Consider the following 14638-nt stretch of genomic DNA (forward strand, 5'->3'; position numbering starts at 1 on the left):
GTGAAGAGCAAATAAAATAGTTCATGTAAAGAATGCATCACAGTATTGGCCGTAGCTAGGCATTCAAAAAATGCTGGCCATTACTATCTTATTAATAATTGTATTCATACTTGCTATTTGGATTGTTCTTATCTAGTAATCTAGTTTTATTTGGTAAAGCCTTCAAACTGCGATATACAAAGACATCATTTTAGAAGCTCTTTGTAATGCTTATAATACCAAGCACCATGGGGTTGGTAGAATATCCCCTTTGACAAAGGAAACTAAGACACAGAGTAAGGGGCCCACATCACCCAGCTCGTACATGGCAGAGCAAAAATTCTAATCCAAGAATTTTGGCCCAAATGCTGTTGTAACATACCAATTACACCAGCCTAGCTCATTATTTATCCACAACGTGACACTCAGCAATACAGCATGGCTTGTTCAGCTAAGCCCTCTTTAAGCAATGCAACTCAAAATGAGGCCCCATGGTGGGGAGTCACTATTTTAAACAATGGCATTTTTCCTCCAAGAACAACTTTAAGCTAGTTTTTAAGAAGAGTAAATAAGTCATGGGGCTACATATGTAAGTGCTTGGTGTAAATAAGTACATGGTGACTATAAATAATGATACTGTATCACATATTTGAAAGTTACTAAGAGAGTGGATCTTAAAAGTAAAATAAAAAATATAAAGATTAGATAGGTGGTTTGGTCAGTAGCACTAATTCAGAGCCCAAGAGGGGCACTTAAATACCTAAAGAAAATATGGAGGGAAAATTTTTATGGGTGTTCACCAAAAAATTAGCAACTTCCTACAGCTAACTACCCTATGTCTGGTGCCATAACACAAATTTCAAATCCCTGTATCTTCACAGTTAACTCAGTTATTACCTCAAAGAGATGGAAACAAACTACAATAAATTTAAACTATGTATATATGGATTTCTGTGTTTATTATCTTTTATCCTTTCCCCATCGTATTAAGGAAAATCTGCATTGTTCTGGGCTTTTCACAACACCTCAATCCGTCCCCAGCTTCAAAAGACAGATTCAGCGTGGTCCTGTTCTGCTTCTCACCCATTTTGGATATAAAATTGACAAATGAGAAGAGGGACACGTGGAGAAGTGAAGAGAGAGAAAGGCAACTATTCAGCCAATTAAGAGCATAAATTACAGAGGCTAAAGGATAAGAGAGGAAAAGAAAAATGAAGAGTCACTAAGGCTCAGTTTTGGTTTGTTTTGTCTTTTTATCAAGAAGAGCTTCATGCAGGATTAGTAGTGAAGATTTAAAGGCTTGAGGTGGCTGCAGAGTGTGAGCAATGTGAAGGTTGGGAGGGACCGGGGGAAGCAGGACTGTAGATGGACTGAGAATGAATTAAATCCCTGCTGATGTCTGCCGAGAGATTCAAGTCAAGACCAAATCCCTTTAACGACCTTTGGACGCTACACTTGGTTTCTTTGGAGATGAATGCACAGAGAACTTCAGCCAGCTAGAGTCCCCAGGTTTATTCTGGTTAGAGCAACATTTGTCACAGGTGTCCATATACGCAACTACCTTGCTGGGATGAGCAAGTCTTATCCCATTTGCTACTCCCTTTTCCTCAAAAAACTGGTCATATACATCACTTTCAGAATACTGATAAACCAATATGAAGCAAATTATGCTCCCTTGCCATTTTTAAATACGTAGTACAAATACAAAGCCCTCACACACCTGCTGCTCTTTACAATTTTCAAACTTCTTTTTCATCTCATTTGAGCTTCAAAACCTTCCTAGAAAGCAGGCAAGGGTCATTACCACTACTTTACAAGCTGAGGGAAAGGAGGTTCATAGATGGTGCATGGCTTTCACAAGTTCACGCAGTCTGTATGTGGCAGAATCGGATTTTAACTTTGATCTCTGACTGCAAGTCTACTGGGTTCCATGGGACTTGTCACCATGCTTCCCACTGTTCAAATGTGCTTCAAACCCCATGTCATGGAGACTGCTGAGTACACAGAGGCAAAAACATTTGGCTTAGAATTTGGAGAACTTGGATCCAGCCCCCACATTTCTATAACTTTGGATAAGTCATTTTTCCACTCTGGGTTTATGTTTATCGACTTCTTCATGTATTTGTAATTTAGAACTTCAACATTTTACATTAGCAATGATAATAGTTATTATTACTGAAGGCTTATATAAGGTGGACCCTAATAATAATGTAATTGCTCACATTGCTCACACTCTACAGCCACCTAATGCTAAACCATCCATTTAATCTTGATAAACTTGTAGGGTTTCAGAGATCTTAAAATAACTTTCTCCAAAATGGCAATTAGCAGAATCAGGATTTGAACAGAGGTCAGATAGACTCTTTTTTTCATGGTACCATATAGCTTCAAAATCTCTTGCTGAATTATCAAAATATATGAGTGACTATGAAAGAGGCAGACCACTCTAGATTGGTAGATGGCAGGCTCACTAAGCAAGGGAACTTACATTCAAGGCTTGTTTTGGGGGCCACAAAATGAGTAGATCTCTGCACCTGCCTACCAGAATCTTAAATTTTTATATAGAAGCCTTGAAGAAGGTTTAGTCATGGCATATCCAGTCCAGTTCTCAACCACACATGACTCTTTCAAGGCTGTGGCTTGAAAATGGCTCCAGCAATGGGAATGGGGTGGGGGGGTGGAACATACGTTCCAAGGACGGGTCCAGGTCAACTGGCAGTCATGTCCTCTCAATAACCTCCTCCCCCAGGTCTGGATCTGGGTTTGCCTTCCTCAGAATCCATGTTCCCGAGAACTGCATTGTACTGCCAGAGAAGCAGGACTTTGTGTGGTTCCTGTACCTGAGCCTCTGTCTCGAATCTAGGTGAGTAAAAGAACTTCTTAGAATGCGACCAGTAGCCTCTCCTCCATTACCTCGGACCCCTTCCACCATGCCTACTGTCCTCGTCAGGGGAGTCCCCTGTGTGAAACTGTCGATGCATAGGTGGCTGCACCCGCCTTCCTCTCCCACTGCACTAAACAAGGCTATGCTCACTCACACAGTCTCCATTTATCAGTATACAGGAAAGTAAACTTTAGAAACTAGAATGTGGTAAGAAATGCTCCTCTGGTTCGCACGAAAGGCTTGGGAACTCGAGAGAAGAGACAACCTCAAAATACCTGTTGAGACTAGCTTTGGGCTTTGTTCCAGATTCTGGTCACATTTTTGAAACCCACACTCTAAGCAAGTGGGACAAGTTTGGGCACTTAATCTATGTCAGTAGGCCCTCTTCAAGCCAAATGTAGGACTTTCCAAATCCTTACACTGGGAGAGGAAGCCCAGCTTCCATGGGGGAAAGCACCGTCTCCCAGTCAAACAAGAAGAGCACTGGAGTTCGCCTCTCAACTTCACGGGCACCAGCGCAGGGTCAGGCGTTTCTGACATTAGGTTCCTACACAGCTCAGACAACCCAGCACTCCAGACAGAGTCACCAGGCTGACCCCATGCCCTCTGACAGACGCAGAAACTGAGGGCCAGGACTTGCTCAATGTCTGATGACTCCCACAGACTGCACCTGATCCCTTGCTCTTTTACTAAATCGTGCTGCCTCCTCTGGGGAAACCTGATGACCACTGGGAATTGTCCTGAACAGCAATATGGAGGACTACACTTGGCAAAATCCCCCTTCCTTCCTGACTTTTCTAAGATACACACACAAACTTTAATATTCATAAATGGCCTTAGAGAGCCAGTCTAATAACTCCCCAAGTTATTGTGACAGAAACAGAGAAAGGAAGGAAGGAAGGAAAAAAGAAAGGAGAGAAGAAGGAAGAAAGGAAAGAAATCTTTGTCAATAAGTACCAGAAATGCTGGATTATACTAAATTGAAGAGGTGTTTTACTTAGAACTTCTTAAAGCCTTTAATATGGTAAAAGTGTACTGCGATCTCCAGATAGAGAAGTAAGTTCCCCAACTTATTTGGCTACACATATCTTTTTTTATTTCCTCCAAGGGAAAGCATGTAAGATTGGTGTTCTGTGAAGCACACTTCGGGATATGCTAATGAAGTATATTCTTAAGATCCCATTTGCAATGTTCAAAAAGCTTGAAGAACTTAAGGCCTTGCAGTGTGCATGTTAAAGAAGGAGGCAAGACAATCCATCAAATACTAAAAATTCAGAAAAGTCATGACTTCATCTATGAGATCATAATCCTAAAAGTTGAAAAAGTATTTTTTAAGTGCTGCAGCAAAACATACTTAGAGTGAGTTGGTAAGAAGGAGAATGAACATCAACTCTGAAGAAGAAGAGAATGAAGATGAAAATAAAGATAATGAAGATAATGTGGAAAATGGAGCTGCTCCACCCAAAGAATATAAGGAAAAGGAGGAGGAGGAAGTGAAAGAGGAGAATGAAGCCAAGATGAAGCAAGCTCAGAGTTGGGAAAGTGAAGGAGAGGAAACAGACTTCTCATATTCAAAGACAGAATAATTTCAGGATGCATTTTATGATGACTATGTTGACAAAGGAGAGGATAAAAGACAAAGAAGGTCTTCAAGGGAAAAAGAAAAAAAAACAAAATGCAAAAGACGAAAGAGAGAAAAAGATGACTATATCATTCTAAAACCATACCCCCTAACGCGCAAAGGTCGTTACAGTTATTTCTATAGAATGTAACATGTTACTTTTTATAGGAAGAAATGTGTTTTACTATTTCCACATTGTCTTCATTCAAAATAAGCTCTATTAATGTCATTATATTATATGTGGAGAAAATTTTTCATTGATCTCACTGGCAAATTCCCTAGAAATTTATTCAGAATCTTAATTTTTCTAATAACCCTATTCTTGCTAGTCATTATTAGCCTTCAATTAAACCATGACTTATTCTACAGGTTTACTCTGGTGTACACTTTAAACAACATTTTCATATTGTTTTCAACTTACTTTTAAATGACGAATAAAAGTTGCTACAATATGAAAAGGCAACAGATTTTCCTTTTAAATGGAAAGTTGATTACTTTCAAAACTGACCCAGAGATCTCTAGTTTGAAAACTCTCAGTTTTATGTTTGCTTTTTTTGGTAAGAGTTTTTAATTTTTTAAATTTGTTTATGGGTTTGTTTTGTCACATGAATAAATTTCAAGAATAGGAAATAAAGATTCTATTCAGCCACATGGTTCATGGATTTTCACACCTTGTATGACTATATACATACATATACTGTGTATATATATATATATATATGTATATATATATATATATACTGCATATGTGTTAATGAATCTTATTATGATTCCTCATGAATCTCTTCTTAAAACTTTGAAGTTTTTATTTTTTGTGCAACCATGGTCTTTTCAGTTTCATTGAGGTACAATTGACAATCCAAGATCATGTATATGTAAAGCACACAACTTAATGATTTTAATATACAGACACACTGTGAAATAATCACCACAATCAGGCTAATAACATAGCTGTCTTCTCATTTAATTACCATCATTTCTGTGTGGGGGGAGAACACATGATACCTACCCTCTCAGCAAATTTCAACTCTCCAAAACAGTATTGTTAACTATCAGCACAATGTTGCACACTAGCTCTCCATAACTTCTTCACCTTGCATAGCTGAAACTTTGTATGTCTCGACTAGCATCTCCCCATCTCCCCTTACCAACAGCCCTTGGCAACCACCATTTTATTCCCTGTAATGTTCATTAGGGATATTAGCCCGTAGTTTTGTTTTCTTTTAGTATCTTTGGCTGGCGGTGGTATAAGGGTGATAAAATTAGTTTGGAAGTGTTCCCTCTTTTTCAATTTCTTGGAAGAATTTAAGAAGGATTGGTATTAATGAGCTTTGAATGTTTGGTAGAATTCACCCATGAAGCCATTTGGTCCTGGGTTTTTTATTGCTGGAAGGTTTTTGATTACTGATCCAATCCCTTTATTTGTTATTGGTCTGTTCAGGCTTTCTATTCCTTCTGGATTGAGTTTTGATATATTGTATGTTTCTAGGAATTTATCCATTTCTTCTAGGTTATCCAGTTTGTTGGCTTATGTTTGTTCTTAATAATCTCTTATGATCCTTTCTATTTCTGAGGTATCTATTAAAATGTTCTTCTTTCATTCTTGACTTATTTGAGACTTCTCTTTTTTTCTTACTCTAGCTAAGGATTTGTCCATTTTGTTTCTTTAAAAAAAAAAGAACTCTCAGTTTTGTTGAATTATTTTTCTATTTTTTTATTCTACATTTAATTTATTTCTGCTCTATTTTTTCCTTTTGCTAACTTTGGTCTTAGTGTGTTCTTTTTCCCTTGAAGTTAAATTTAGGTTGTTTATTTGAGATCTTTCTCTTCTTGTAATATATAAGGTTCCTTTTCAGTACTACCTGTGATTCATCTCATACCACTTCCAGAATAATAGGCCAAAATGACTATCTGACCATGGCTTACATGCAGTCCAGAAACACTGAGGGATCTCTGTTGTCAAATGAATAGAATTAATTCCTCAGAAAGGCATTTAAGCCTCTCCTTGACCTGACCCCCAACCTATATTCTCAAGCTTAATTTCAAGTACTTCCCATCCCACAGCCTCACTGCAACTTAAGTCTTCACAATCTCTGAATGTATCCCATAAAGTTCCACCTCATACCTTTGCTTGCTGTTTCCTCAGCCAGCAACACACCTTCCCTGCCTACTCCCCCACTTCCAAGCCCACATCTAAATTATGCCTTTTGAAATGAAAAATCCATCAACTATCAGATCAAATGCCACCATCTTCACTATGAAGGAAGAGGGACACCTTGGAGTGAATTCAAAAAAAATGGCAACAATGACGGCGAAGGGATTTAAAAACATGACCTTTGAGGAAAGTGTGAAAAAACTGGAATGCTTACCACAGAAGAGACAATATTTAATGACAGAAGGGCTGCTACGGGAAAGCAGACTTGCTGCTCTGGCCCAAGAGTAAAATCTAGGGCCAAGGTTTGGAGAGTAGAGGGAAACATTTTAAACCAAAACAATTAAGAAGTATTCCACCTGTCAAAGTTGTCAATAAAAACCGACAAAAAAAATCAACCACTTTTTAACATATCCTCTGTGCCATAGGCTGTACTGTTTGCATCTCATGTCTCATCACACTTGAGTCTCTTGACAAGTCTAAGAGTTAGGTATTATCGTCTCCATTTTGCAGGTAAGAAAACTGAGGCTTAGAGAGCTTACATAACTCGCCCAAGGTTTCGTTAGTAGAGCAGCAACCAAACCTAACTGTCTGACTTCAGAGACTGGAAACAAGCAGAACCCTGCGGGCTCCCCTCACCCCAAGTAAAAAGGCCCCACCGTGTCCTGACTCTTATTTGTAGAAAAGCTGAAATCTCCCAGGCCTCCCTGAGTCACAAAAGAGCAGGCTCAAGCAGTTAATAATTAAGACAATAGAGTCACAGATTCAATATCTGATGCATATTGCTGAGTCATTTTACAGATACCATAGCTGCCACCAGAGGGAAAAAGCTAACTGCAGGGGGACCAGACTGCAGCCATGACATATGCTGCTAGACCTTAAACAATATGTTTATGGCTGGCACAGTTCCAAAGACTGGCCTACAGAGAAAGGGATTAACACTATTGCTCATAATAATCTATATATTTGTGACATCAAAATAATTGCAGCTTGTTCTGCCCATATATGTAAACAGGCAACTAAAACTGTCAGCAAAGAGATGCTACAGACCCACGTCGACATCTTCTACTCTAAGAATATAGCACCCTATGTCAGCATTAAGTTATAGAAGTTATAGATAGACCTTCCCCCCTAATTCCATAGAAATGCAATGATGTTCTGACAAGTGGGGATTTGTAAGCAGCTTTTGGCAGGGAAGAGCTCTTTGCAGGGAAGAGCTCTCTGCAGGAGATCCCTTTTCTCTTGTCACTTAAGGAGAACTATAATGCAACTAACCTTAAACCAGGAGCCCTCAGGCTCTACTTATCTCTGGCCAAGCCCACCTTCCAAATCTTTTGATCACACAATACCTTGCCTAACCTGATGGTTCTTTCTGTAGATCAAACAAGTAGAAGTGAAGAGTAAGTAACAAACAGATGACCAGACCTCTGCCTTAGCTTGCCTTCAGTAATCTCACAAACAAACGCTGTGAACAAACTGTGTGAACAAGATAGCATCTCAAGGAAGATCACAAGACACCAACAAGCCTGCAGGCATTGGGGATGGCTGTGTCTCTGACCCTCTATCTCAATGATTAGCTGAAGTTACCTCCCTTTTTCTCTTTAAAAACTTTCATGGCTGACCAGAATTTTGCCAGTTGGTTTGGGGGACAATGAGTCCACCTTCTCCCTAGACTGCCAACTTTCTGATTACAAACAGCGCTTTCCATTTCTGCCTCTCAGGTATTAATTTTTGAGCGGTGAGCTGACGCACCTGAGTTCAGTAACAAGTCTATGCCATGGAGCAACCACTACGTTGTCTGAAAAGGCGGTGAAATGCCCATCTTTAGAAGTTTAAGAGCAGAGTCTGGATGTACCCTTGGGGGAAACAAAAGGATGAGGCTCCAAGCAGCTGATGAGCTGAATGTGACCTCTGAGAACAACCACAACCCAGATTTTAGCCTTCCCAAACACACAAAACTTTAAATTTCAAATAGTTTTATAACACGCAGTGATGAATTCAACAGGGCATTTAAGATGGAAGCAGCAGAATTAGCAAGAGCAGAACAAGATTTCTCTCTGTCTCCTCTCTATGCCAAGATTATAGCTTCATTATACTCTGCTTTATATTAAAGCCCTCTACATTTCATGTCCTTCTGAAATGGAGTGAGGCTGTCAACACCTATGTTTCACAGATAAGGAAACCGGCTCTGAGAGATGCTTGTCTTCATGAATCTACTTCCTTGATTCTTTCACATCACATAATTGACTTACCACCACCACTCCACTGGAACTCCACCTACAAGTAACCAAAGACCTCCTTGCTGCTAGATTTACAAAATATCACAATCCCTATCTTCCTTGATCTCTGAGCAGCATCCAACACAGCAGAACAGTTCCTTTTTCCATTAAACCTCTCTCCCCTTGGTTTCTGTTGCATCTAAATATCCACTTTTTTGATTCTTTCTTTCTGATAGCTTTTTCTAAACTTTTCCTCCACAGACTTCTTGCTTTGTGCAGTCCTTACATGTTTATATTTCTCAAGTTTCTGTGTAAATGCTCTTCTAATTCTATCCACTATCCTTGAAGACTCATCTATCCCCACGGCTTTATTTTTCAATGATGACTCCCAAATCTGTATCTTAAGTGAAATCTTCTCTTCTGAGTATAGATCAGAAAGTATTTGTTGATAAATGAGTAAATGCAGGAATGAATAAATAAGTTTATAAGAAGAAATCCAGGTTCCCATATTTCAGACTAGAAACAAATAAAATGCATTTTTATCACTGGTTTTGCATCAGATAGAACTGAGTTCCAAGCTCACCCTTACTAGTAGCATGGCACTAGATTAGTAATTTAAAATACCTACATCTTTGTTTTACTTTGTCATTGTTGCGTTTAGTTTGTTTCTGTTTTTTTTTTCTTGTTAATAATTTACAAGGATTATTACAAATGAGGATAATTATACCCAACCTGACCTACATTTCAGGTAGGGTAATTGTAAGGAATGCATGACTTTTCACATGGGAGAGGGCCTTAAAAATAGGAATTGGTCTTACTGAACTGTGTTGAATGATTCTATCAATAGAGGAGAACAGGATGCCTACCAGGATACAATATAGATATTCTGCTTTGTTTTGTTCATCCCAAGGCTCTGCATAACTACTGATGTTAGCTGTTCACAGCCCAGCCATAGACAGCTTGGTAAAGGAAGCATATTAAGGATAAAGGGTGGTGGCCAGATTTACTTCAGCCCTGGTCATCCACAACACACACCTACCTGCAACGTATGGTAATCCTCAGAACATGGGTCCAGCCCAGAGCTCAACCAAAGTGCTTGGTCTCAAAGACAGGGAATATAAAAGCAATCAGGGAAATCGCCTCTCCAGTCATCATAGAATGCCAAGGCTAGAAGGCATTTTATCCTAGTCATTATCCCATTCTACATTCTCATTAGAAAAATGGAGAAATTTGGGCCCAGAAAGAGGAAAAACAAGTTAGCTGCATAGCTGGAATACAAATAGAAGTCACCACTCCACCATACATCCTAACCACTCTGACAACAAGGCTATTACAATAATTTTTTCTTTTCCTTTACTTGGATAAAATTCACCTTTTAAACTTAAATTTACCCTTTTTTTAAAAAAAAAACAAAGTTCTCTGAGTTGTACCAAACAAAAAAATTTGTGACTACAACCATACTTATAAAATATCCATCACCCTGAAAATTCCCTCATGCCCATTTAAAGTAAGCCCTTCCCTCCCAGATCACTTCTTGGCAACCAGAGATGTTTGCTGTCACTAGAGTTTTGCCATTTTCAGAAGGTCATATAAGTGAAATCAGAATTGTACAGTATACTGTGTCATGTATCAGCAGGTCATTCCTGTTACTGCTGTGTAGTCTTCCTTTCTGTGGATGCACTACAGTTGGTTTATCCATTCACCAGCTGAGGGACACTGGATTCCTTCCAGCTTGGGGCTATTACCAATAAAAGCACAATAAACACTCATATATGTTTTTTGTGTGAACATAAGTATTTATTTCACTTGAGTAGACCTAAGAGTGGTATTGCTGGGTCATATGGTTATGTATATATGTTACTTTATAAGAAACCCTGAAACGGTTTTCCCATTCTGCATTCCTACCAGCAAGCTTGTTTTGGTTTTTTCTTAATAGTGTCTTTCTGTGTCAGTGGATTAGGTTTCAGGTATTTTATCTCAGGAATCTGCCTAATACAAGGACAAAAAGACTTTCCTCTATTTTTTTTCTAGAAATTTTAGAGTTTAAGTTTTTACATGTATGTCTGTGGCACATTTTGAATTAATTTTTATATATTGTTCTTGCTTTTTTCTTTCTTCTTCCTTTTTTTTTTTTGCATATGGATGTTCAATTGTTTCAGCATCAAACACTGAAATGGCTGTTGTTTCTCCACTGGATGACCTTTGCATCTTTGTTAAAAATCAGTAGACCATATAAATATGAGTATATTTCTCAACTCTATTCTGTTCCACTGACATGCCCACCCTCTCTCCAATAAAATGCTATCTTAATTACCGAGCTTTATAGAAGTCTTAAAATCAGCTAGAGTGACTGCTCAAATTTTGTTCTTTTTTCCCAAAATTGTTTTGGCTATTTTAGTTCTTTGCCTTTCCATATAAATTTTAAAATCACTTCGTCAGTTTCCAAACCAAATCACTTTGGGAAGAACTGACATCTTAGCAATATTCAGTATTCTGATACAAGAACATAGTAAGTCTCTTAATTTATTCTGATCATTTTTTAAAATTTGAAGTATAGTTGATTTACAATATTTTAGTTTCTGGTGTTTAGCACAGGGATTCAGTTATATGTATATATATTCCTTTTTCATATTATTTTTCATTATAGATTATTACAAGCTATTAAATATAGTTCCCTGTGCTATACAGTAGGACCTTGTTGTTTCTCTTGGTCATTTTTTTATTTCTTGCAACAAAAGTGTATAGTTATCAGCATGTAAAATATGCACATATTTTGTTAGATTTATACCTTAAGTATTTTATGGTTTTTGGAACTACTGGAAATGATCTATTTTAATTTCAATTTCTATTTGTTTTTTGCAAGCACAAAAACATGCAATTGATTTTTGTATCTTAGTCTTGTGTCCAGTAACTTTGTCAATTCTCGTAGCATTTTTGTAGATTATTTAGGATTTCCTACATAGACAGTCATGTAGTCTATAAATAGAAACCATTTGCTTTCTTCCTTTCCCATCAGTATGCCTTTTAACTTTCTTTCTGTACTGCAATGTTAAGTACCTCCAGTGCAATATCAACAAGTAATGGCAGAGGATATCTGTGTTTTGCTCCTGATCTTGGGGGAAATTATTCATCTTTCAACATTACACATGAAGTTAGCTGCGGATGTTTCATAGACATTCTTTATCGAGCTGAGGAATTTCCTTTTCATTCCTGGTTTGTTGAGAGGTATACATATATAATGAATGTGAAATTCTGTTAAATTATTTTGGTATCTATTGAGATGATTGTATGGTTTCTTTTTTTAATCTAGCCATATGATAAATTGCATTTATTGATTTTCAAAGTGCACTCGAGTTACAAGCCTCACTTGCTTGATTTGCTAGGACTTTCCTTGGGGTTTTTATGTTTATGTTTCTGAGGGATATTGATCTGCAATTTTCTTGCCCTGTAGTTTCTTTTTCTGAGTTTGGTAGTAGGGCAACGTAGATCCTATATAATGGGAGGGTCAATAAGCAGTGAAAGATGCTCAGTAGCATGAGCTATTAAGGAAATACAAATCAAAACCAAAATTAGATACTCCTTCACACCTACAAGAATAGCTAGAATCAAAAAGACATAATGACAAGGGTTGGTTATGATATGGAGAAACTGGAACCCTCATACAGTGCTAGTGAGAATGTAAAATAGTGTAGCTGTTTTGGAAGAGTCTGGCAGTTCTTCAAAAGATTAAACAGAGTTATCATATGACCCAGAAATTCTACTACTACCTATATATCTACAAATGAGAAATAAAAACATACATCCATTTAAGCACTTGTACAAGAATATTCATAGCAGCATTATCCATCGTAGCCAAACAGTGGGTACAACCCATATTTCCATCAACTAATGAATGGATAAATAAAACTCAGTATATCCATACATTAGAATATGATTTGGTAGTAAAAATGAATGAAGTGTGATACATGCTATAACACGAATGAGCCTTGAAAACATTATGCTAAGTGAAAGAAGGTGGGGACCAAAGGCCACATCTTGTATGATTATATTTGGATGACATGTCCATTACAGGCAAATCTATGGAGATCAAAAGCAGATTAGTGACTGTCTAGGGCTAGAGAGGGAAGGATTGGCTACTAATAGGTGTAGTTTTACCTGTGGGGCAATGAAAAAGCGATAAAACTGATTATGACAACTCCATGAATACACTATAAAAGATTGAACTGTGCACCTCAAATGGTTGAATTGGATGGTATATTAATTACATCTCAACAAAGCTCTTAAAACAATTATTTGGGAACTGTACTCTCCTCTTCTACATTCTGAATAAGTCTTCTGGAGATCCATGATTATTTGTTCCCTGAATGTTTGATAGAATTTACTAGTGAAATGATCTCATCCTGGAGTTTCTGCTATTGAAAAGTTTTAAAGTATGAATTTCATTCTTTAATAGATATGGAACTACTCAAATTGGCTATTTCTTCTTGAATGACCTTCTGCAGTTTGTGTCCAGGAATGTGTCCATCTCATCTATGTTATCATACCTATGGGCATAGAGTTATTCATGTTATTTCTTACTATTTTTTAATAACTGTAGGGTCTATAATGATACCCCTCTCCAATCCTGATATTGATAATTGTGTCTAATTTCTCTCCCTCTCTGATTGGCAAATGTGTCTAGATGCTCATCAATTTTATTTTTCAAAGGGCTAGGTTTTGTTTTTATTGATTTTTCTCTGTTCTCAACTTAATTGATTCATGTTCTTGTTATTATTGTTATTCCTTCTGATTGATTTCGACTTGCTCTTTTTCTAGTTTAAGAAGCTGAAGTCATTTGATTTTCTTCTCTTTTAATACAAGTATTTAATGCTGTAAGTTCACTGCTAAGCACTGCTTTAGCTGCTCCCACAAATTTTCATATATTTATTTCTATACATTTCAAAATGTTTTAGTATCTCCTGGGACACCCTCTTTGACCCACAGATTACTTAAAACTTTTAAAATTTAATTTCTAAATATTTAGGGACTTTTGCCATATGTGATTATTTGATTTCTAGTTTGATTCCACTACAGTAAAAATATGTACTTTATTTTAATTCTTTTAAATGTGTTAAGGCTTATTTAATGACCCAGTAAAGTCTATCTTGAATAATGTTTCCCTTGCAAACAAAAAAAATGTGTATTCCACTGTCTGGGGTGGCATATTTTATAATGTAATTTAGTTCAATTTGATTATAGTGGTATTCAGGTTTTCTGCATCCTTCTTGTTTCTATCTCCTTGTTCTATTCACCACTGAAAGACTAGTTTTGAAGCCTTCATCTATAGTTGTGTATTTCTTTTTTTTTCTGTTAGTTTTTGCTATATAGATTTTGAGGCTTAATTGTTAGTTGCTTACACATCCAGGATTGTTGTATCTTCTTAATGAATTGATTCCTTTATGATTATGCAATGACTGTTTCTGGTAATATTCCTTGTTGTGAATACATTTTCTGATATAACATAACCATTCCAGGTTTCTTTTGATTAGTGTTTGATGATATATATTTTTACATTCACTTATTCTCATCGGTCTTTACATTTAAAGTAAGTTTCTATATATACTATAGTCTGACAGTCTCTCTATTATTTTTGATGGGTTTATATTGTTTACATTTAATATAGTTATTAATAGGGTTCTGTTAAAATCTACAGTATTGTTAGATGTTTTCTTTTTATTCGTTATTCTTTTTTTCCCCTTCCTTTTTGCCTGCTTTTGGATTAAATTAATATTTTTTACGGATCT

The sequence above is a fragment of the Vicugna pacos genome, chromosome 3, assembly GCF_048564905.1.
Source record: "Vicugna pacos chromosome 3, VicPac4, whole genome shotgun sequence".
Lineage (NCBI taxonomy): Eukaryota > Metazoa > Chordata > Mammalia > Artiodactyla > Camelidae > Vicugna > Vicugna pacos.